This window comes from Haliotis asinina, chromosome 12, assembly GCF_037392515.1.
Source record: "Haliotis asinina isolate JCU_RB_2024 chromosome 12, JCU_Hal_asi_v2, whole genome shotgun sequence".
Lineage (NCBI taxonomy): Eukaryota > Metazoa > Mollusca > Gastropoda > Lepetellida > Haliotidae > Haliotis > Haliotis asinina.
This window is the reverse complement of record NC_090291.1, coordinates 47,939,991-47,963,833: the sequence shown is the minus strand read 5'-3', so window position 1 is coordinate 47,963,833 and position 23,843 is coordinate 47,939,991. Positions and strand designations below refer to the sequence as shown.

General features: G+C 39.5%; 1 pseudogene; it reads right to left on the bottom strand.

The window, feature by feature from the left end:
• LOC137258826 (uncharacterized) overlaps window positions 1-23,843 on the bottom strand; it is a 66,386-nt pseudogene that overhangs the window by 24,100 nt on the left and 18,443 nt on the right.

The window sequence follows — 23,843 nt, the reverse complement described above, 5'->3', positions numbered from 1 at the left end:
ATCCTTACCATCTTCATTAGGTTTTCATTAGATAGCGGCTAATGTTGATATGAAATATTGATTTACCAGTGTAATATCCAGGACATTCACATTCCGACTCATTTTCCGATATCTTTTGACATTTGCCTCCATTTATACAGGGCTGCTCAATACAGGAATCAAAGACCGCGTCCTTCACGCTTGTTGTCTTGTTCAGATATTCAGGATCTAAGAAAAAATACAAACATTTGTAATCATGTATTGGTTTGAAGATACCGTCAAATACCGTGGCGTCGAACGTGTTCTTGTCTCGAAGTCAAAGCCGAAACTTTGCCTAGTCCTCGTCTAGAGGTTGTATGGTGGTGTCGAACTTCGGTTAACTCAATATATGTATGGTCACTTCATCGACCTGTGACTGTACATGCCCTTTTTAATTCACGTTAAGCAATTACAGACTGTACACAATCAGATCATAATGAGTCTTAAACGTCCACCGAAAAATAACAAATAGTTTTATCGAGTGAAATGGTTAGTTTAGCACTTCTTCCTAAACAATTCTACTCTTGTTTGCATTGATCAATGCACAAGATTTTTAAAAAAATCAAATTAGAAACTAGACATAATAAAATTATACGTTTTCAAGGTATAGTTACACAAAAGGTGATATTTGCACTGTGACATTTTTATCTCATAAATGTTGAAAAAATAATTATTCCATCTACATAATGCTTGTTCAAGACTTCAAGATGACTTCAAGAACAGCAAGAGTCTGAGAGCACGAGAGAAGGTACATGCAAACTGGCATGACCATATACGGCACTGATAATGTACTATAACATTTATGTCTCTAGATAATGGTGAGTGAGAATCATTTGAAAATTTTAAAAATGCATGGTATTTACCTTCAATCGCTTCTACAAAGGCCGCATAACCTCTATTCGGCGTCTTAGATTCATGCCCAGACACAAAATATAGTTCCAGTCTGTTGTAAATAGACACTACCACTGCAGAGGTAATGTTGGTGCTGTTGATGTTGTCACTGCAGACTGTCGTTAACGTTCTGGTTGATGACATGCCAAGTGAAACATCTCGGAGTCTAATGTAATCAGTGTTACAGTTCCTCGAGGGTTCAAGATGCATTGAGGTGAATGTCAAAGCCAACATGTGACCAATCGGAGCACGGAAAATGATAGATTCACGGACATCGTGGGGATAAGCCAGTGGGGAGTTTAAGCTTGTTACATATGTTTTCTGATTTAGGTTGATCCTCACTGTATTTGTTGGTACGCTGTATGGCGGAGAAACTGCATGAAACAAACATTCACATTTCAAACAAATTGCTATATTGAGTGAGTGAGCATGTGTTAGTCCATATTGAGCAATATTCCAGAACAGCACACCAGTAATGGGCATCACACGTTGTACCGACGTGGGAATCGAACCCGCCCTTTGTGGCATGACTAGAGCTCTTAGCACTAAGATAGTCGTCGGTTAATGTTAACGTAGGGCACATACGACTATATTACATGTAGCGCTAAGAGAGATTCGAAAATCTAGGCCCCAGAACACATTTATGATAGTAAAGGTACTCTTTCACACCACATCTTTTTCTCATAATAAGGCATTTTTCTCAATAAAAGTATCACCCCTCCGGGAAGCAATTATATAATCTCTTCAAAACAAAAACATACGCATTTACATTAATATGCTCTCTGAAAAAGTTCGAATGAACAAATGCAGTGTTGTATTAAATCCATTCTCGTCTTGTCTACCGGATGAACATTATTTCAGGCGAACCGTATAGAGTTATGTCCCTTGCAGAGCTGCTTACGAATATTATGTGGAGACAGAACACAGTCCTTGATAAAAAGACGTTAATGTGTGGTGCAACTTTTTGAAACCACTTAAGCAAACACCGACAACACCTCATGCGACAATTTTCGCAATATATACAGTGAAACATTTTGTTATACTTTGGAGCACCATATAGGGGATTGTGGAGGGGTAAAAACCAACGCGATAAATATATATTACAGTGTGAATGAAAATGTAACTCACGTTGTTTGTATGTCCCAGAGAATCCATAGTTTGCAGGAACAAATGAGGATTTCAAGATTAATGTCATATTCGTTGAACTCGACACTAGGCGTATTGGTAGAGACACGGCAGATGAGTTACTGATTTTCAGGGATGTTTCTTGTGCAAGAAACACCTCAAGGTAGTTTCCTTGACCGACTGATAGAGTCAGATACTGAATTTCCAGATAGACCCTATTGCCTTGGAGTCCCTGAATGACAATTTGACAATCCATGACATCTGGAAAAGCGTACGGAAAGTTGAAGCTGGAGATATTTCCATATTCCTCTGTCAGTGTTTTGTTAGTACACTCGGTCATATCCAACCACATCCACGACAACAGAAATCCTGGTTCTTGGATGCTATAATCCGTTTCGAATGTCACTTCCGCTTCATTGTCCACGGACAGGAAGTGACGTGAGACATTTGTAGTTCCGCAGTAACGACCTTCTGGTATTGTATATCTGAATGCCAAAAAGTCATAGAGGCAGTTTTCCTGATACTCCAGACCTATATCCACCAACGTGACAAGGATTCTGTAATTCAGGTCCGACTGTAAATGCCAGACTTGCTTCAAGTCGTTCGTGTAGCCTTTTTCTGGGTATCCTGCACTGCTCAGGCTACCTCGCCGACTTGTGATGACACTTGGTTCTTCTGTCTGATGCACATCTGAAAGGATACGGACGATTTACATCAAGCACAACCTTTATTTAAAGTAGCATATTCAACTTCCAGGCACTGGTGTGGTCGATACTGTAGGTAACCGCAAAAACTACTTTGAGATGCACACAAAGTACGCTTTCAGGCGCATGTATCTACAAACCGTCCATTGATTATATTCTGGAAATGTTTCACGATCACCGACATTAAAGCAAACAAAGAGATATAATTATGTGTTTATGATGTCCAACCTGTGAGGTTTCTGTAGCACACGAAATGCAAGGTGTCGTTACAGGAAATATTCTCGACGTTGATCCCACTTGGCACGAAAATGTTTCCATACATGACACTTTGGCTGACGCGAAGTGCTTGACATGTATCGTTCTGTATGTCGTACCAAAACACCTGGCCCTCAGAATCTTGAATATTAAACATATGAAAAATTTACATAGTCAAAATGTTGCAAAGAAAACAGTCTACATTTGGATATGAGCTCAAAATGTAGATTACATCTGATTGTCTTGTATAACACCATATCATGACAAACAGGTTGATCAGAATGGGCATAAATGTAGGGTGGCAACGATGAACCCAGGCCTCGATCCAATTAGAAGTTCCATATTGTACCCTCAATTCGATTTTCCATTCGATTCTTCATGCAAGTAAAAACATCAATATCATTTTTATCGACGTGAATCCATTGTCAACGTGGCGATGTTTACAAACAGCAATTGCCATTTCCTACTTAGAAGGGCGTCAAACAATCACGTTTCGCCTTATTCCAAAACGAAACCGCTCGAGTTGGGAGTAAACTGCTCGAGTTGGGAGTCAAAATTATGTTCTGGATGTCTGGAAATAATTTAAATTGGTATTCATATATGGAATCGAAACAGTCATAACGGTTATCGGGAATTGAAAGGTGCCAAATTCGATATTCAATGGATCGAAGCGAAAGGTTGCGACCTTACATAAACGTAATCTCAAACTCGAATCAAAAGGCAGAAATTGACAGGTTGTTCCGATATAACGCTCGTTTGCGCGCCATTCTGGTGTCTTATCGTGACGGATTAAGTCGATCAATACAGCGTCTGCTACATGATGACATCATGTGAATCTGTGAAACAAGAAACAAATGGAATTCTGACCATTGCCACTTTGAAACTTTGCTGCAACCAGGAAGAAATCCTGAAAACCGGCGCCAAGCAACAGACTCGACCGATGATTAGTGCTGCAGGTTATTTCAGCCTCCGTAAGAGATAGCGGATGTGAGCTTCCTTTAAGGCACGCTGTCTCCGTGAAGTCCCAGTGTTCGTCATCACATCGACCCGTTCCTGAAAGAAAGTTTATTGTTTGGTGAATCTGAAATGTCAACGCCTGGCGAGAAGTATATAGCTCGAATATTGCTGAGTGCGTTGTTAAACAAGAAACCAGCCAACAAATGGAGCGCTGAACATTAGTGAATGTCAGTCTGCCATATTAAGACGTCCTAAAGGCAAATTAGTTGTAAGTAATCGAGTGACTCAAACGTGTACCATGATTTGGTTTGGCTTGTTGGTGTTTAACGTCGCACTCAGCAATGTTCCAGCTACACGGTGGTGGTCTGTAAACAATCGGGTCTGGACCAGACAATCCAGTGATCAACAGCATGAGTATCGATCTACACAATAGGGATACGATGGCATGTGCAAGCCAAGTCAGCGAGTCTGACTACCCGATTCCCTTAGTCCCCTCGTACGACAAACATTGGTTACTGTAGATCAGTTCCAACGCGGATCTTCATGGATTCACATATAAGATGATCAGCCCTATGGGGACATGATGACACACAATCACTAAGATACACAGTCTGTCTGTGTGTTTGTCTGTCAGTCATAAATTACGGCATTACTCTAATCCGTTTATGGCTGGATTCGGTAATCTTCCAGCTATATGAAAAATCTGTAAACAATGTCAGGCCGAGACTATCAAGTGCTCGATGTCATGAGTACTGATCTCATAGTTGCAACTGGTTTAAATTACTTGTCCAGTATGACAGAGATCATGTACCAATGGTCCCTGGGTATAATTATAACGATCATTATACCTCGTTTACTTAAGACCTCACCCTTTATTAGACTGATAGTAGCATTGAATCCTGGGCTCCGGTAAGAATGATCCGTTGAGAAATGCAGAAACAAAATGTTGCTCGGAATCACTTTCCGTAAAAGCTTTTGCTTCCACGTCCAATTTCCACATAACCTTGTTGAGTGTTCGGCTAATGTGGAATTCCATGGAAAGGGGCTGATCGTCAGGTAGTCGTACCTACACCTTGAAAAACAGGGGAAAAAAATAGGCATTTTCGTGAAAGGCAATCGCAACATTAAAAACACCCGTGAGGGTAATGATTTACAATCATAGCTTCACGTGCTTTAACTGTTCATTTAAGGAGACTGTATACTACTTATCAAAATGTCAAGAAATTGCTAAACTTAGTATCGTTTTATGTAACAATGTGTCCCAAATCTAATTATGTAATAAAAATAGTCAATATTCAAGTGGCGCCCCTTGTAGCACCGTCTGTGAAAAAAAGTATGTCAATTAATGTTCTCATAAAAGTAAACTATGGGTTACTTTTATCGTTCAGTATGTGTTTTTAATAAAGATATTTCAGTACTGATATGAAATAAAGCATGAAAATCAATTTCCAATGCAGCATGTAGGATTTGACGCATGCATTAACTTCTAAAAACAGGAATACATACAGAAATCGATTCATCAATGAAAAAAAATGTTACCAGAGGGTATCAACATTATTGCCAATTGCAACAGCATACATGAATTAGATTTGATAAGGGGAGATACCTCTTGCCCAGATTTACCTCAGGATAAATGCTGGTGTGACCAAAATATCAGGAAGTATGATTAGACGCAAGATAAGGGAAATAACTGAGTAACATAAAAACTAACAGACACTGCCACATCCCGTCGCATACGGTATGTACACAAACAAAGGTATCCAACTTCTTTTCAGACAGCCAGTCACACTCAAATCCTCATTTCAGAGTTACAACTAGAGATGTAACGAAGCATCGAGGTATCATGGGGCGTACGTAACAATATAACAAAACCTAGCTCGCCAAAGAACTTTGACACATCAGTAGATTATTAACTAGTCTCTGATATCAACATATTTAACAGAAGAGAACAGTTCATAACAGAAAGAATACAATACAATGAAAAAGGAACCGTGAGAATTTCTTCAACTGTGTAAATGTGACGACCATGGACTTTCTTGGATATTTTTGTTTCAAGGTCTGCATGTAAGATTTACATAGTTTACCAGTTCTAATCCAAGACCTTAAGCAGTAACACTTTCCATTATTTCAAAATGATGATTTTGTTCACGATTAAATAACACCTACCCTTCGGATTCCTCCAGATCAAAGTCATCGAACTCCACAACGAGGCTGTAGCCATACGGACCGCTCACCACTATGTGGCAGTCGAGGAAGTTGCTGTAGTTGCCTGGGTAACCGAGACTGGACACTACGGTACTGTTATCTTCACTGCTCAGCACCAGTTTGTTGTCACAAGCATCAGGGGTGACTTTCGGAGGTGGAGTTTCCCCTGGTTGGGAAAAAAACCGAATATTACAATCAAAACATGTCAGTGTTATGCAGGGCCTGATGCAGTATCACATTATTATTGTTTGCTATTGATGTCTTTACATGTTATCATGTCCATCTGGTTTGATATGGGGCAATGTACTGTTCATGAACAAGATCAAATGATCAAGCCAATATATAGGTGTTTTCTCTGACGCTGTGTTGACAGTACTAGCCTCTGTTGTATAACATGGATACCTTGCCGACACATTATACTACAGTTTTACCCTGTCATATAACATGGATATCGCAGTGACTCATTATTAGCATGTCGTATAACATGGAGATTGTACTGACACATTACTAGCCTACTGCGGTACCCTGTCGTATAACATGGATATCGCACTGACGCATTACTAGCATGTCGTATAACATGGAGATTGTACTGACACATTACTAGCCTACTGCGGTACCCTGTCGTATGACATGGATATCGCACTGACGCATTACTAGCATGTCGTATAACATGGAGATTGTACTGACACATTACTAGCCTACTGCGGTACCCTGTCGTATAACATGGATATCGCACTGACGCATTACTAGCATGTCGTATAACATGGAGATTGTACTGACACATTACTAGCCTACTGCGGTACCCTGTCGTATAACATGGATATCGCACTGACGCATTACTAGCATGTCGTATAACATGGAGATTGTACTGACACATTACTAGCCTACTGCGGTACCCTGTCGTATGACATGGATATCGCACTGACGCATTACTAGCATGTCGTATAACATGGAGATTGTACTGACACATTACTAGCCTACTGCGGTACCCTGTCGTATAACATGGATATCGCACTGACGCATTACTAGCATGTCGTATAACATGGAGATTGTACTGACACATTACTAGCCTACTGCGGTACCCTGTCGTATAACATGGATATCGCACTGACGCATTACTAGCATGTCGTATAACATGGAGATTGTACTGACACATTACTAGCCTACTGCGGTACCCTGTCGTATAACATGGATATCGCAATGACGCATTACTAGCATGTCGTATAACATGGAGATTGTACTGACATATTACTAGCCTACTGCAGTACCCTGTCGTATAACATTCACACTCTACTGAGACACTGTACTAGTCAATTGTTGACAGGTCTTTCGCAACCCATGTTTGTCATAAGAGGCGACTAACGGGATAGGGTGGTCATGTTGGCTGACTTTGTTGACAGGTGTAATCTTACCCCAATTGCGTAGATCGATGTTCATGCTGTTGATCGCTGGATTATCTGGTCAAGGCTCGATTATTTACAGACCGCCAAGATATAAATTTAGCTGGAATATTGCTGAGTGCAACTATCGATCGATAGAATATACTGCCAAGATTGACTGACAAATTCTGTATCAGCTTGCAAGTTCGAACTATAACTCTCGGTGGAATTAACCTTCCCGTTGTGTTTGTAAACAGGTACATATCAGTCCTGCGCATAGTGCAGAAAAGTATTTGTAATAGTAAAAGGTCTGTTGCAAAATGTCTGTTGAAACTGAACAAAAGCTTCATCCTATCGGGTAGCCAGACGGCTAACTACAATGGGTGTCATCAAAGCACGGGTTCATTTTGCAGACAAACATTTTTATACAGTAAACAGCCTATGGCCCAAAATACAAACATCATCAGATTTTACTTCCTCAGAGTTAATCATCTTCTCTGCATGATAAAGGAAATTTCCAACATTGTAAAGAATACTTGTGTTTGAATCGTTTAATATATTGACTACAGACACATGGTTGTATGGTTTCTTTAAAGTATCAATAAGGTATTTGCTTCTAATATCTCCATATAGTGCACATTCCAGAAAAATATGATATTCATCCTCAATACAATTTACATTAGTCTTTTAACAGTGGCTACACAGCCTTAGATGTCTCTCAGTACTAGTGTATCTATCTTCCTGTATGTAGGGCAGTTTTAAAATTTGAGCATCTAAATCTGGAGATAGCAGATCTTAAATGTAAAGGTAAATCACAACACAAACTGCTTTTTAACAGCCAGCAAAGATTTGTAGGCTTTGTAAACGTAACATTTAGGTGAAGATTCCACAGAAGAGTACCAAGACTCGTGTAAATTATGACATAACTTCAGCTGTTGCCGATTATCTATATGGAAAGGTTTGAATCTCCAACACTGTGGCTAAGCCAAGCGTAACCAAAATCAAAGTGAAATAGTACATATTTAACCTTACTAGCCCATGTAATTCTCCCACACCCATCCAGTGCCTTAAGCATCATGTAGGACTGATATGGTAATCTATGTTTGGGTAGCTGACACCAATACTTAGTAACCTTTGTTGTATATACACAGGCTGTAATGGGTACCCCCCACATTAGGTAGGATTTTATTTTGCATAAGTCATGTACACAGTAGCGAACTATTAAGTCGATATGAATAATTTCCGTTATTAAACACTCTGACGGTAGTTTTAACAACGGGTTTGCTGAGAGAAAACATGGATAACGAAACACACAGTGAGCTCGTCAACGTGATACTAATTGCACATTTTGTACTGCGCGTGACAGTCGACAAGTTAGAATTACTAGTGTACGGATTTGATTGTTGGCTAGATATGTTTACTACATAAGTCACTTATTACGCCCACCATCCACGTCAGGATGGTGGGCTGATGCAAGATGAACTGTGAGGTGGGTTAGGTTTATTTCTTCTTGTATAAATGCCCCCATGTTGCCAAAAGCCATGGTACAGCGTTTCCCATAAGGTGGCTTCTGTACTTAACCTCATAAATACCAACAGCTGCTCTGGTTATGGACACTGTACGCATGTGCCTGTGAAACAACAAGAACGACACACGAGCCTCGCTAAACACGTGACTTCAGAGCACACTTAGAGTCATTTCGTTCCGTGTCATCTGTCTGGCAATCTATCATTGGCTCACTGAGCGTTATCACCTGTCTACACACGTATTCAACTGGCAATATGAACCATATGATGTTGCAAAATACACAAACACAACAGGCGGCATTTCGCCAGACAACTGTTAGCAGGATATTCTCAGTATAAATACGTAAAACATGAACAGAGAAGAACATCATAAATTGCTCATTTTCTTAGTTATTTTTGTTACCTTTGAATGAAGGTGCTTTCTTGTATTTTGCCGGTTTGTATTATGTTAGTGCCGCACTCAAGTCGATTTGATGCTACAAGTAACGTCACACATCGAAAAGTAGTAACTTAATCATCTCTCTAATGAGGAAGATAGATTCTTGGAGTCGTATTCTAACGTGGAAGCCTCGATGGACGACACTTTGCTTCACCACTACTGAAGGAACCAATAAACCGTTCTACAGAATCTGGCTCGCCCATTTTACGTTACTATGTTGATTTGAATGCAACCGGATATCGGTTTTTCTCAGACCGTTACAGCACGGCACATGTCTTAATCACGTGGTCAGACAACAAGAACTGCACATGTTATTCAGAACCACCAGGCACGTATTACTTTCCGCACAGACTAACATTCAGCGCAAATAATATATCAAACGTAGGCGATAACATTAACCCACGTTGCCACGAGGAATCGCGAATGGTCTTGACAGCGACAGCGTCTCACCACCACGAGGAACGCCTGTGTAAGCGACGATGCAGCCATACTCGGATATTGCATATAATCCAGATAAGCGTTGGAAATTCATATAAAACAAGAATTAAAGAAACAACCTCAAGACCTAAACATTAGATTGACACAATACGAAAGCTATACTGGCTTCATACTAACTGCAGACGTTTCTCAAGACCAGGGAGACATGAATCGCGTGTCATACACTTACATTTATCATTTCCCGGTGATACATGAACATGGATCTAGATTTTTCCAAACAAGTGCTTGTGATCTGAACATTTGCCTAGATACACTTGGTCAGACAAAAACATCTACTATTTGAACATCTCCAGGTAAGTTTCATCAGGAAAAGGTCAATAGTTAATAGATATTAACCTTTTTAAATGTCAAAACAATGAAAAAGAACGTCCTTGACTAAAATATACGGTATTACATTATCATATTATTGCAATTTAAAACTAACGGAATAACTATAAGTTCTGTTCGCTCTAGGGTTGGTGTCAGACACGAACATAGTGTTGAATGTGTGAAACACCAGCTTGTCAATAATTGAATTAATAATTAACATTCTGTAACTTAAGAATGAAGATTTTTATGGATTTTTATGGATATCAACTTCTTTATTGTGAGAACACAACGTTTCGGAGTTAATGTTCACTCCTTCAAACTGAAACGTTGAGTTCTCATAATAAAAAAGTTGATATCCATAAAAAAATTCTTATGTATTTCACTTCTAAATGCCCTTCAAAGACTTGATTCTGTAACTTGCATTCCATTTCTGACATTCGAGTAGGTGGCAAGATACGGCCACCTCTTACTAGTCCAGTAGCTGGATAATATGGTTGTGCATATTTCAGCTGGAATGAATGAATGAATGAATGAATGAATGAGCTGGGACTCCTACAAACACCGCAGTGGCCAGCCTGCGCTCGTAACACAACAGAACATTTTGCATTTATATACAACACATCTAAACTGTACGTAATTTACAATCCAATAAAAATTAACAGCAATGTGACATCTACTGTTTTCTGTTTGACAAGAAGCGGAATGTGCCCCACCCCCGACCCCCTTCAAGGGCGTGGTCTATGTATCGTTACTTCTTCCCTTGATCTGATCACACTGCACATTGTGCTTCATGACGAAGTTATACTTCTTAGTATGGTTGTGCATCCTCTTGACACTTCCTATAAAGTTTGGTATTTTGTCTTCTTTCTTGTATCGCGAAAAGCTCCCCCTTTGGAACTGGGAATAAACCATAAGTTAATTACTGTGACATGTTAACCAACTCCTTCATGAACACATTAAACTCACTTAACACAGTGCATGTGTTTTCACTTAACACAGTGCATGTGGTCATTGTTAAATGGTTGGTTGTGTTATGTCGCTATGGTTGGAAGATATTCACTAATTATTGGTGTCCTGTTTGGGATAGAAATCTCATTGTACTGCTGTCACTTCAGCTGATATATACTACCAGTAATTTTCATTCAGACTTAGCAAAACATCACCAACCTGAGGAATTCAATAAAGCTTTAAATGCATTATTGTATCACAACTTCATTCTATGTAGTGGGTAATGTGCGAATAACTCTCCTTTCCTTAACAATAATAGAGGCCGACAGAGAACCCAGAGTGGCGGAGGCACGTTATTTTTAAGGAATGAAGAGTTACCTGATTATCCTAGTTAAATTGTATTCAAAGTATTGGGAATATTACTGTTATCAAAATTAAATATAAAAATAACAAAATGAAGTCTGTAATTTGAAACTGGTACACACATCGCTCCATTCCCTTTAAGGGAATGACGTCATCAATGTAATCTAATATTGAAGAAAAATACCGTAAACACGATCTACAACAGTCTGATCACATATAAAAAATCATAAAACATAAATCTCCGGAACATGACGACACACTCCTTACAAGGCCTGGCTACACGACATTCTACAGATTAGAATTGTGATCAATGAACGGTTACGTCTGGTTTCTCGGGCACCTGGCTGTCCCTTCCTCTGCACTTCTCCCTCGTAAGAAATAGTGAACTCTGCAAATATTTTAAATAATGCTAGACTTTTTTATTTCTAGGAAAGACATTCTGCAAAAGCCCTCATAGTTCGTATGATGTTTTGATTATGATTAACGTTTCATTGAGTATTTTATGTGTATTAGTTTTCCAATTCATCGGTCCGCTTTTGTGCCAAACGGACTATACCAACGCTAGCCGCATGCGCATGTAGCAAACTATTGCTACATAAAGGCATTTACGGACGGTGTATAATTCCCAACTACTGTTATGAACGAACATCTTGCATCGTAATATTTATGAATTTGAACTACCTTCCTAAACTGATGTATTTCGCAATTCGTGGGGTGGTGGGACACTTTCCAGTCAAGTACAGACGCATGCTATTTGAGATATAACTCCACTCTATCCCCGTTTACAACAAATTATGTAACCCAAAAGGAAAAGCGTCAAAAGAATGTTAAATGAGTATTTCTTTGACTTTGATTGGAATATTATTGTACTCTGTGAATCTTTTATATCTGATAAAATATTTTCTATTCCGCCAGGTTGATTTGAAAATAGACATGCCTAACAACGATGACAAGCTGACAGTTTTGTTAGTGCAGGTGATTATCTCTTAACCGTCAGACTTTATTGTGATCATAGGGTATACATCGAAATGTCAATTTGCAACTTAATATGGAACGTAAATAACATCTCATGGATCATTCATGTGCTAGATTCATACTCCACATGCTCACAAAAAGCCACAAAAATACTTTTATTACATATACTAATTTAAGGCAAATAATATATTGTAAACGAAGCAGTTGCCCATGTATGACCCTCGGATTTCATTGTGAAGGAATCGATTCTTTCATAACTGCCTATGACAAAAGGTTTTGGTTGCAGATGGCTCAGATCTTCACGTGTGTGGTAAAACAGAAGGTTGCGAGACAGGAGTAAGTGAGTGAGTGAGGCTATGCGACCTCACTGCACCATGGTTATACAGATTGTTGTGGGATATAAAAGATGCAACTAAATAACAAGCAGCTCAGGTGGGTTTTTTTCCTGCCAAGAGACGGCGGTGGAGTTGCCTAGTGGTTAACGCGTTCGCTCGTCACGCCGAAGAACGAAGTTGGATTCCCTACATGGGTACAATATGTGAAGCCCATTTCTGGCGTCCCCGCCTTGATATTACAGGAATATTGTTAAAGGCGGCGTAAAATCGTACTCATTCACTACTGCCATGTGATGAAGGGAGACAACATTGGGATTACGACAGGGGTCAGATCGATTTCTGGAACCGCGTATCTACACATCGTGACAGCAGCACAAAACGTCCTCGCTACGGATCCGGAGTGCCAAACCTACATACCCGACGTCTCCCAATTAGTACGAGGCGTGGGTGGAGCTTATGATAAAGGCATCGATGGCCATATCGGCTTACTGAAATCTTGGCTGTTAATGAACGAATGGAGGTGAAGTGAATGAGTGGATTTTGCGCAGTTTTAGCAATACTCCACCAATGTCATGGCGCGGCACGAAAGAAATGGGCTTCATACATTGTATCCATCTTGGGGTTCGAAGCTGGGTCTTCGGCGAGAAGGGCGAACGCTGTAAGCAGTGGGCTACTCCACCGAAGGGAAGTCTCTTTATGAGAACCCAACGAAACTTATATACCATGACTTATTCCTTTCTTTTCGCTAGCGTTATTATTTTCTGCGTGTTGTATTGAGCTGAACTCAACAGCAATAGTCTCGCTCTATGATGCCTGCATATAACTAAGTAGGTACTTAGCAATCCAGTGATTAACACCACATGCATCGATCCACGCCAATGGATGCTCTGACATGCATAACGTGAGCCTGACCAAACGATCCTTTGGTTGCCTATTCCGAGACTCTTCGATTGCTCAGGAATATATTTGTAACACTGGTATATGAATTGCACAACATGTAATGACGTGTTGCTTGGAGTAAATGCGTTCGTCTCGTTTGTTGTTTGATACTATTCCACTTGTATGTTGGTCACGAGTAAATAACTAAGTTTGGACCAGATAAATCCGTGATTGACATTTTGGTAATCGATCTACAAAACTGAGATACAATTACATGCATACAAAAGTCAGCGAAACTGACCATCTGATCGCTTCACTTGCCTTGTGGGTTGTTGAAGATCAATTCTGAATCTGTTCCGAATATTTGTTTGCGTTTTTGGTAGAGACATTGTCACGTATATAATGAGCATGTCTACTGATCTTGGTTTTCGTCATCTGCTTGAAGACCCGGGTGCGATTTCCTACATACGTACAATGTGTACAGCCGTGATATTGTTGGCATATTGCTGCAAGCGGCGTAAAACCATACTCACTCACCCAGTCGTTGTATGAACCCAAAGTATTCAGGACATGTACTCTACGTTACGTAGCCCATGCGCTACCAATCTGCCGTGGGTAATTACAATAACTAGTTGCCGTTTCTGGATCAATAATGGCAGTAATGTCTGCCACCTAGATTTGCAAATGACAAAGACATTATTATCTATTATTCAGTGATCATAAACGTCGTATCATTAATGACGACTATGAGTCAGTTTCGGATTTCCAGACTACGTACACTAAAACACCGAGCACGAATTATTCCCTGTGATGGGAAGTCAGATGGAGTGGCAGGTGTTTGATGAGCGTCCTAACTGAGTCTGCGAGTTTATTGATATTTTGTCAACACTGCAGTCAGGTCTTATTCCCCTAGTCGGACAATCTATAAAATGATACTATCATTCACACTGGTCAGAGTGGATGTTAGGAGGATGCTTAGGTTATAGAAGACATGAAGAAAAACAATAAATAGTGAAACGACAACGATCATTACCTTGGATGTTTTCTTGGCCAGGAATTCGCTACCCGACAAATATACTTAGTTCCGAAAGAAACGCGAATGACGTAAAACTGTTGTTATTAAACAGTTTGATGTCTGATCGTAAGAAAATGTAGAATTGAAGGATATTCACTTAACAGAGTGAGAGAGTACTACTCATATCACAGAAGTTGACATTTATATAATTTCCCATTAATGTGTATCACTTCTGAACGCTATTTAATGCGTTCCCTGTACCAGTTACATAATGGCGCGTCTGACGAGAGGCTTTGGTGTAGCCTAGTGGTCCAGTTGTTCGAATATCACGTCGAAGACCCGAGCTTGATTCCCCACATGGGTAAAGCGTGTAGCCAATTTCTGGTGATCCCACCGTAATATTGCAAATAATGCTCAAAAATGCGTAAAACCAAACTCACTCACTCACTCGTGTGGGCAGGAGATCACGAAGTAATGAAGGTATCACACCTTTACCACCTGCTGAAACACAAGATCACGTGACTGGTGCTGACAACACAGGCATCTTAATGTTGACAAACCCAACAGCCAATTCAATGTGTGGAGGAATGGTCGATACTAGCATGACTATGAATGAACTTGGCGATTGTAGCGCAATCTTAACGGTCACTTTAACTATATTTTCCGGGGAATCCACTTTTCCGACAGTCTTTCACGGGTTAAATTAAAACATCGTTTAAATGTCAACAATTGCAGAAAAAAACCCACAAAAACCAACGCCATATTTTTTAAATTAAGCCGTTCCAAGTTAATGTACCCTGAACACCACCCTGATGGGCAGTGATCTTGAACACTTGAAAACCTACTAATATATTGATGAGATAAAATGTTTGTATGGGACTGGACCCGGATATTATAAATGTGTAGGGACAATAGCCTATATGAAATCATCAGACTACCTATGAAATAATACTATAATCCACACGTGTCTGTGTGCACATTTTAAAGATGTGATACATAACATGAGCAAAACTATTAGTCGTGAAAGAACCATCGTTCACGTGGATCCTCTCTGGTGAGTGAGTGAGTGAGGAATCCAGCAACATCATGACGCTGTAAACAGTATTGGCTTCACACATTGTTATATATGTAATAAGAGGAGCACCATATATCCAATCTGCACCGTAAAGTTTTAATGTGGAAATATCTTAAAGTTCCATCAGAATTTTAAAGTTCATTTTAAAGGTTTCATCACACATTTCTTACCATTTCTGTAGCACTGGCAAACATATGGATTCTTCACGTTGCAGTTTCGGTCATTCCACCGGAATTTGCTATTAATCCCCCGTCCTTTGCGCGGATAATTGAAGGTTTTCCTTAGCTCCACACAATCTTCATTTGACAAGCCGTCATCACTGGGTTGCCGATTTGAATACGCGTATTCAGGCCACCCCTGGAACCAGCCTGTAGACAAAAATAAGTTACATACAGTTAACATTCATGACTTAACATCGGCAAAGTGGCACCACGCTGATGTGATAATATCGCTGGCTGGAATATGCAATCTCAAAAAGACTTGAAAGAAAACTTGAATCAACTGATTGACAGTCGTGTCTAAAGACTATCCACTCGACATAAAAGAAATTGCAGATGTACCCACGGGCAAGGCACATGTTATAACCACATTAAACAAAGACGTTGGTCCCCGTTTGAGCAGTATTTCAGATAAAGTGAATGAATGGGTGTGATTGGATTTACGCCGCCTTTAGCAATACTTCAGCAATATCACAGCGGGTGACAGAATTTGGCTTCATAGACTGTAGCCATGTGAGGAATTAAACCGGGTCAGGTCATCAGCGAGCAAAGGCATAAACTGTAAGTATTTCCCCGCTCTATCAGCAAGATTTGGGACACAATCCCAACATGATTCAGGTCTTCCGGAAAACCTACACCAACAGGTATGGTAGTGGCAAAGGAGGAAACGAATCAGAACGATCTGGGATTCGACCATACTGTCAGAGGCTTTCGGAGCAAGTAAGCAAGGGACGAAACTCTGCTCTATTTGCTGTGCCTGGATGATTGCTCTGAGCCACATGTCTACATGCAGGTGTTGGGAATTGGTTGAAATCTCACAATGAATAAATGGTTCAATACCAACGAACAATCATCTGAAAAAATTGGTTAGCGTCATTTTTCAGAATTCGTTCTTGTTTTCAAATTGGTATTGCAGATAAGTATAACGTGGTTCTCTGGTATTTGGGGTGTTATTTAGAAAATGCGCTAATTGCATTTACAAATTTAACATCCAATGCGAAATAATGCCCCAGCTTCTTTAAAATGAACACAGATGTGGAGTATTTTTAAAATATTCAACAATTACTTAACAGTAATGGAAATGAGTTTTCTTTTGAGTCGTTTAGTCACTGCGACCGATCTTCGATTATTTCCGTGTATCTGATCACCACTATTATAGACATGCAGCTGTCCTCTGTCAGTGTTTACGACGGAGGTGGATGTGTTCGTAAAGGTTGAATAATGGCGAAGCACTCACTTGAAAACTTGACTTTAGATCCATCCGTCCAGTAGAAATCCGATTCGTACACCTGGTCGCTGGCCCCTATCCAGAAAGCATCATCTGGTTTTGTGCAGTTACTGAAGCAGTGAAAGGAAAATAGTCTCACACAGCCGACCTCTATGACATTTTAACATGAACAACACATGATGCCAGACGTATTCAGGATTTCAAGATAAGTGCCCCTGCTAGTGTAATTTCGGTAAATATCTTACTTTGGTTAAAATTTTATTTCAGTGTTAATAGTTCCGTACATTATTCTATAGCGGCATTTTTTCTAATTCACTTTGGAAAATTTCGTTTCACCATTCTAGTTTAGAGAAGCACAGACTAAATTATGTATTCACTTTAACCTCTTAAGTTTGAATGGGAATCTGAAATTACGGTGAACGAATACGAACATATCACGGAACAACTGCCGTGGTCTACAAAATGCTCCTGTAAATTGTCTAGATTGTGAATCATAAGCACATGCTTATATAAATATTATATAAATATGTGTACTTGTAAAATACCCACACTAGACGTAAACAGATAAATACATAAAAAGATAAAAATATAGAAAATGAATTAAACATAGATATCGCTAAATTCAAAATTTCGATTCCGATAATATTATGAAGTATTTAATTGGTTTTACCCCATTGATCGGTGAAACTGTGAATGATGTAACCCTCTCGCCATTTCCGCACCCAGTACTCACAAAACTACCTTTTCATTAACCACAAGAGTGTCTTTCGTAGAATATTATGGAAACCAGTCCAGGGAGTACAAATGCCAACAGTGATTCTACCTAAATGCCTTGTCGGCTATTGCATCGACTAAAACCTTAACGGCCTTTGGTAGACTCGTTGAGAAATATCTTGGGATTTAATGACATTTAGCATCAAAAACAGGTTAAATGTCATGACGCAAACAGAATCTCTAGGCAGTGTAGCAGCTGCAAATCCGATTTAGTGCTATTCCTGAACATGGAGACAATGCCGATGTCTTCAAACACAACAATTTCATGACATATGTGATAGCTCGTGGAAGACTTTTGCTTCAATCAGATAACTTTTGTAAAATCATGTTAGCATATAAAATATATATATGGCAAATATATATATGATACAGTAACATAATGGGAAATGATATATCATACATTTTGACACTGGTATTTTTGCATTATTTAAGAACCGATGTTCACATTTGTACCTGGCGAACTCTCCCTATAAAAGAAAACCAGAAATGTATAAACACGGGTAGAATTCTAGAATGATCAGTTTCATGAAATATATTATCTCTATATAGAATGGAACTGTATACTGTCATCAATGTTATTTCACCTTGGCATGAAATAGTATCGTATATCTATCAGCAAAAAATATATAAAACAGAATATCCTTTGGGATCATGAAATCTTACAATCAGTACAATTTCCGAATTCATGTTACCTTTCAAGGTGAACAGGTGAACATGTAATTATTTCTTTCTTCTTCACCTTGATGGATAATATCTTATTAAAAACCTATTAGAATATTTAGCGTCTAGATAATGCGCTCTGGGCACTTTGAAGGCGAGAGATTATCATCATTATTGATCTGGTAGTGGACAAGCGTCACGCAGAACCTCTTCTTGAAATGCATTTTAACACTTAAACCACTGTTATCACCTCTGTGATACCGATACCGAGGGAAGTACTCTGATGACAGCCACAAGACTCGCTACTATTTACCTGTTTTCCAGATGGTCACTGAGCAATACTTCTGTTGCTAGATCTGCAATAGTTGCTAGATGACCACCACGTGAGCGACAGTCAATATCACTCTCGAACCAGCTGTGTCTCTGATAAATAATCTCGAAACAGGTGTTTCCGGTGTCTAACCAGGTTGACACACACTGGGTGCCCGCTTTATCATCCACCGTTCGCCATTTTGCATAGAAACCTGGTTTTGTTGTCTGTTCGTCTGAGACGAACTTGAACACCAAGGTGTTCCCAAATGATCTGAACAGCAGCAGATGTTCTTGACCATGCCAATTACCACAAACCCTGTGCTTGACCTTACCATCAAATACTTCGATATAGTCTTTGTTGCATAGGTGATTTCTGTTGCGGACATCATCGCCCGATTCAGTATAAAACATTTCAAACGTCAGTTCAATGTTTTCAGTAGGTCCGTCGACTTTGATAGTGTAATAGCACTCTTGACCATTCGGGTAATACGAAGGGAAGTTCACACTGGATACTGATCCATTGTTCTCACTGAATGTTTCGTTATGGCAAGACGGTACACCCAAGTAGGTAAGATTAAATCCTTTGAATTCATTCATATGATCAGACTGAAATTCTATGGTTATATCTGAGGCACTTGATTCATATCGAAGTTCACTTTGAGAATAGTCACTCGCAGATCCGCACCATGTTTCGCCTGTTCTGTTCAAAAGTGAATCATAGATCTGGAGTTTATCAAACGGGCAATGTTTGTTTGTACCAAGTTCAAGGTCAAGGTCCACCACCTTAACACGTATCCTGTAATTTGACGGCAGGACGATCCTTATGACACAATTGACGTTGGGGAAGTAGAGCTGGGGGTAGAACGGACTGGATACCACACCGCTTAGGTTATACAGAGTCTGATTACACGCTGTAAAACAAACACATTTGTTACAATCATTATTTAAACCGTATGAATATTATTGCTATGATTTAGCTGGATGTGGTTGTTTAAAGCTGCACTCGACAATATTCCAACTATATGGCGGCGATCTGTAAATAATCAAGCTTCAATCAGACAATCCAGTGATCAACAACATTAGCACTGTACCACAAGCATGGGTTGCTGATCACGAAGATCATTTCTAGCCCGGATCTTCATGGGTGTGTACATGTAAAGAATGATGTCACATAGGAAATGTGAGCGATACATTCTATTTTACCGGAATACACGTTTCAGAGTACACGTTTCAAACGCCGAACAAATATAACAGTGAATGTGGGATTCCGGTATCAGACGTTGACAATAAACGCCTTTAGGTGCAATTATGCAGGATGAATTACAGCGTCTAATGTGAAGGGTAAATATTATTGATAACTTCTTCTGTATTGCACATCACGTTTCTGGAGTATTCCTTGTCACTTCGTGAGGTGAATTGTAACTTACAAGATATACATACTAATTGTAGAAGAAGCCAGTATTCCATATACATGCAATAAATTGGATAACAAACAGGACATTAAAGAATAAGATGTACAGATAATAGGTATCTTGTGTGTTGCACTTCACCTGACGAAGTTGTAAGGATTAGCCCAGAAACCTTGTGACATACAATAAAGAGGACGTTTTCTATATAATATTTTCCTTTTCAGTGAATACCAACTTCTAAATGCCTCTCGAGAACTTCAGGGTCTAATAGCGGTTTGCCACCGAAGATGTCTCCTAAAAGCCATATGAAATATTTACATCATAATACACACGGATAGTTTATCACAAAGATGTCATTCATGTGTAACCCAGTCCGCTGACTAAAAGAAAGTGGACAGCACTGCTATCACTGCCATATTTCTCTTTTCCCTGGAAAATACCTCGAAGTTTTGTTAGCAAGAGAAATGAAATTGATAAATATATGAGCTGAATCATTCTCTTACCACAGAGGTTACTTGTCATATCTTCCTGCAAACCTCTGTTCTAATACGGTCATATGTCGCAGTTCTCATAAAATCCCCCAGCGGCAAAAAAAAATGGCAGCAGATTTATCTCCCTTTTTTCTGTCCAATCAGAATACGTGTTACATCGACCTAGATTCAACTTGACAAATGCAAGCAATGTGGAGAAACAAATGTGACATGACTGAGTTCTGTCTAGAAGAAACATTTGAGTATCGCGCTCGGGAAGTGGTTCTAGTTTTCACGATGCATCCGGAAATGACCGAGATCTTGAGAACGATCACTTTTGAAACAAGGTCGCTGATTGCACTACTAAATCTGATTGCCTCCAATCACGAGTCTTGAGCACTCGCACCATGAAAGGGTCGTATTAGAGCAGAGGTTACGTAGGAAGATATGACATGTAACCTCTGTGGCAAGAGAATGGAGCTGAATAAGAGGTGAGGTGATTTGGCTCATATAACCGCGTGTGTGTGTGTGGCTGCTTGTACCAGGCGACTTAAGCACAATCGTGTTTTATTGTGCCAGCACACTGAGATGCCATGCTGCAGTTGATCATGAATACCTCACTCAGACACATTATGACTTCGAACCGACCAGTCCTTGTTGCACTCATTAATGCCGAGCATCAGGGACCTTTAAGTGCGATATTTTAACGTCTTTTGGTATGACGCGGCCAGGAATTGAATCCACGACATTCTGCTCTCCGGGCGGACGCTCTAACCACTAAAAGACGGAGGCGGTCTGAGAAAAAATGAGAACCAAAGACTAACACATCTGCAACTTAAAAATGTATTAAACAAAGACGTGACGGCGGGAACAGTATTTCAAATATATCCGGGTAGGTTTTTAGAAGGAAAACAATAACCCGATCAGATAGAGTTCCCAGGCGGTTTACCGCTATAACGGCCAGGGTATAGTATCTGTCAAACGAAGACATATACTTGGAATCAACAAGGAGTGGGTGCGTATGGTTTTGCGCTTTTAGCAATATTCCAGCAATATCACAGTGGGAGACACCTAAAATGGGCCTCATTCATTGTACATACGTGGGAACTGAACCCGGGACTTCCCACCGTTCCGAATCAACAATGGTTGATAATTCTCGAAGGTCGGAAAATTCTCGAAGGTGGGATGAAATGGTGTCTCTCTTAATTGTTCTTTAGATGATACCAACTGAGAAGGAAGAAAACAGGCATGACTATCAACAAACGCATAGACTGATGAAAATCATCTTGTTTTGTTTGTAATTATGTCAATATGTTTTATGCTGCTTTTGACAATATTCCAGCAATATGACGGACACAAAAATATTCCCAATAAATAGGCTTTCACATTTTTATCCGTGAGTGGAATCAAACCCCAAACTGTGAAGTGACTGGGGAACGTATCAGGCAGACTGATGTGAATACAATGTCACTTGATGTCGGGTTACTGTTCGACAGCACTGTTGATAACATTTAGTGCCTGTCTGACCAATAATCTGAGTATGAGGTCAAGATTGGCAAACTTAAAGTCTGGAAACAGCAACAACTTAACAGTGATAACAGAGCTTTGGGGCATGACGTCATGACACATGAGAAAGGTCACACAGTATTTGCAACAACCATAAAAAGTCAGAATTGCAGGGCTCGATAATCTTCTGAAACAGGATCTGGCATAAAAAAAGCAATATAAGATTATATATTGAGGACTCTGGACGTGGGTAATGAAATATCGTGTTTTAATTAAAGGGAAGGGCGGTAAAACATGTGCCTCTTTATTATATGGCATGCATATAGCGCTATAGTCTATCCCACCTGCAGACCCGTGACAGTTACATTCGGATACTTGATGTAATTTCCATTGACTTACATGTTAATTCATTGTGGGATAAATAATTTTGTTGAAATTAATTTCCTTTCGATGGTACATTACGAAACTGACCAATAATCTAGGGAAAACGCAGAAAAATGGGAAAGGGCTACAAATGCTTTTCTGAAGTATATCCATGGATTGCAGAGCGAGTCATCAATGTTCTTCACAACGCATCACCATAAGGCATAAGACCTAGACATCTAGGTTAGTGTTTACGATGATCCGCAGCAGTTATTAGGGAAACTCTGAAGTCACGATAATGGATAACTCTCATTCACTTTATCAACATATGAAGACAGCAAAATACTCAACGTATTTTGTGACCTGGATTCAAATAATCCATTTCCACGTGTGAGTGGTGTTGCTGTATCTTGAGCTGGGTAATCGAGATTATAATTAAGAATATGTAGATCAAGATAGTTCTCCTTGAATATTTCTGGACCAACAAAATTGTATTATTCATGGGACGACATTATTTGTTTAGGATTTTTTTCAGTTTATAATGTTTTGTCCTATCGAATCTAAACTAGGATCAGGGTGTTTATTCGCGCATTTATTTTCAGTTGTACCTACTGGTGATGGCGATGTGCGCATATCGTAACTCTTATAACTGCATGCATGTTACAATAGCAGGGGGAAACCGAACCGCCACATCATCATTAAGAAGATATTTATTTCAATTAACATGAGTGGGACACAAAGTGCACGACAAAACTGGATGATCTTGACTGAATTGGACATGAAAAATTATTTAACCTGAATGACATTATGGTACCTGCATGAGGAATATTTGAAACAACTGTCAAAATTGATTTATTGTAGATCTGGTGTAAACTGACGAGAGTACACAGGTTGTGTTTATTCCAATAAGATAAAATAGCAAAACCTTTAGATGAAATGGAAAATGCACGTTGAAGCACACTGCACTAAAAGTATTTTATCAGTAAAACTGACATTGTACCAATAAA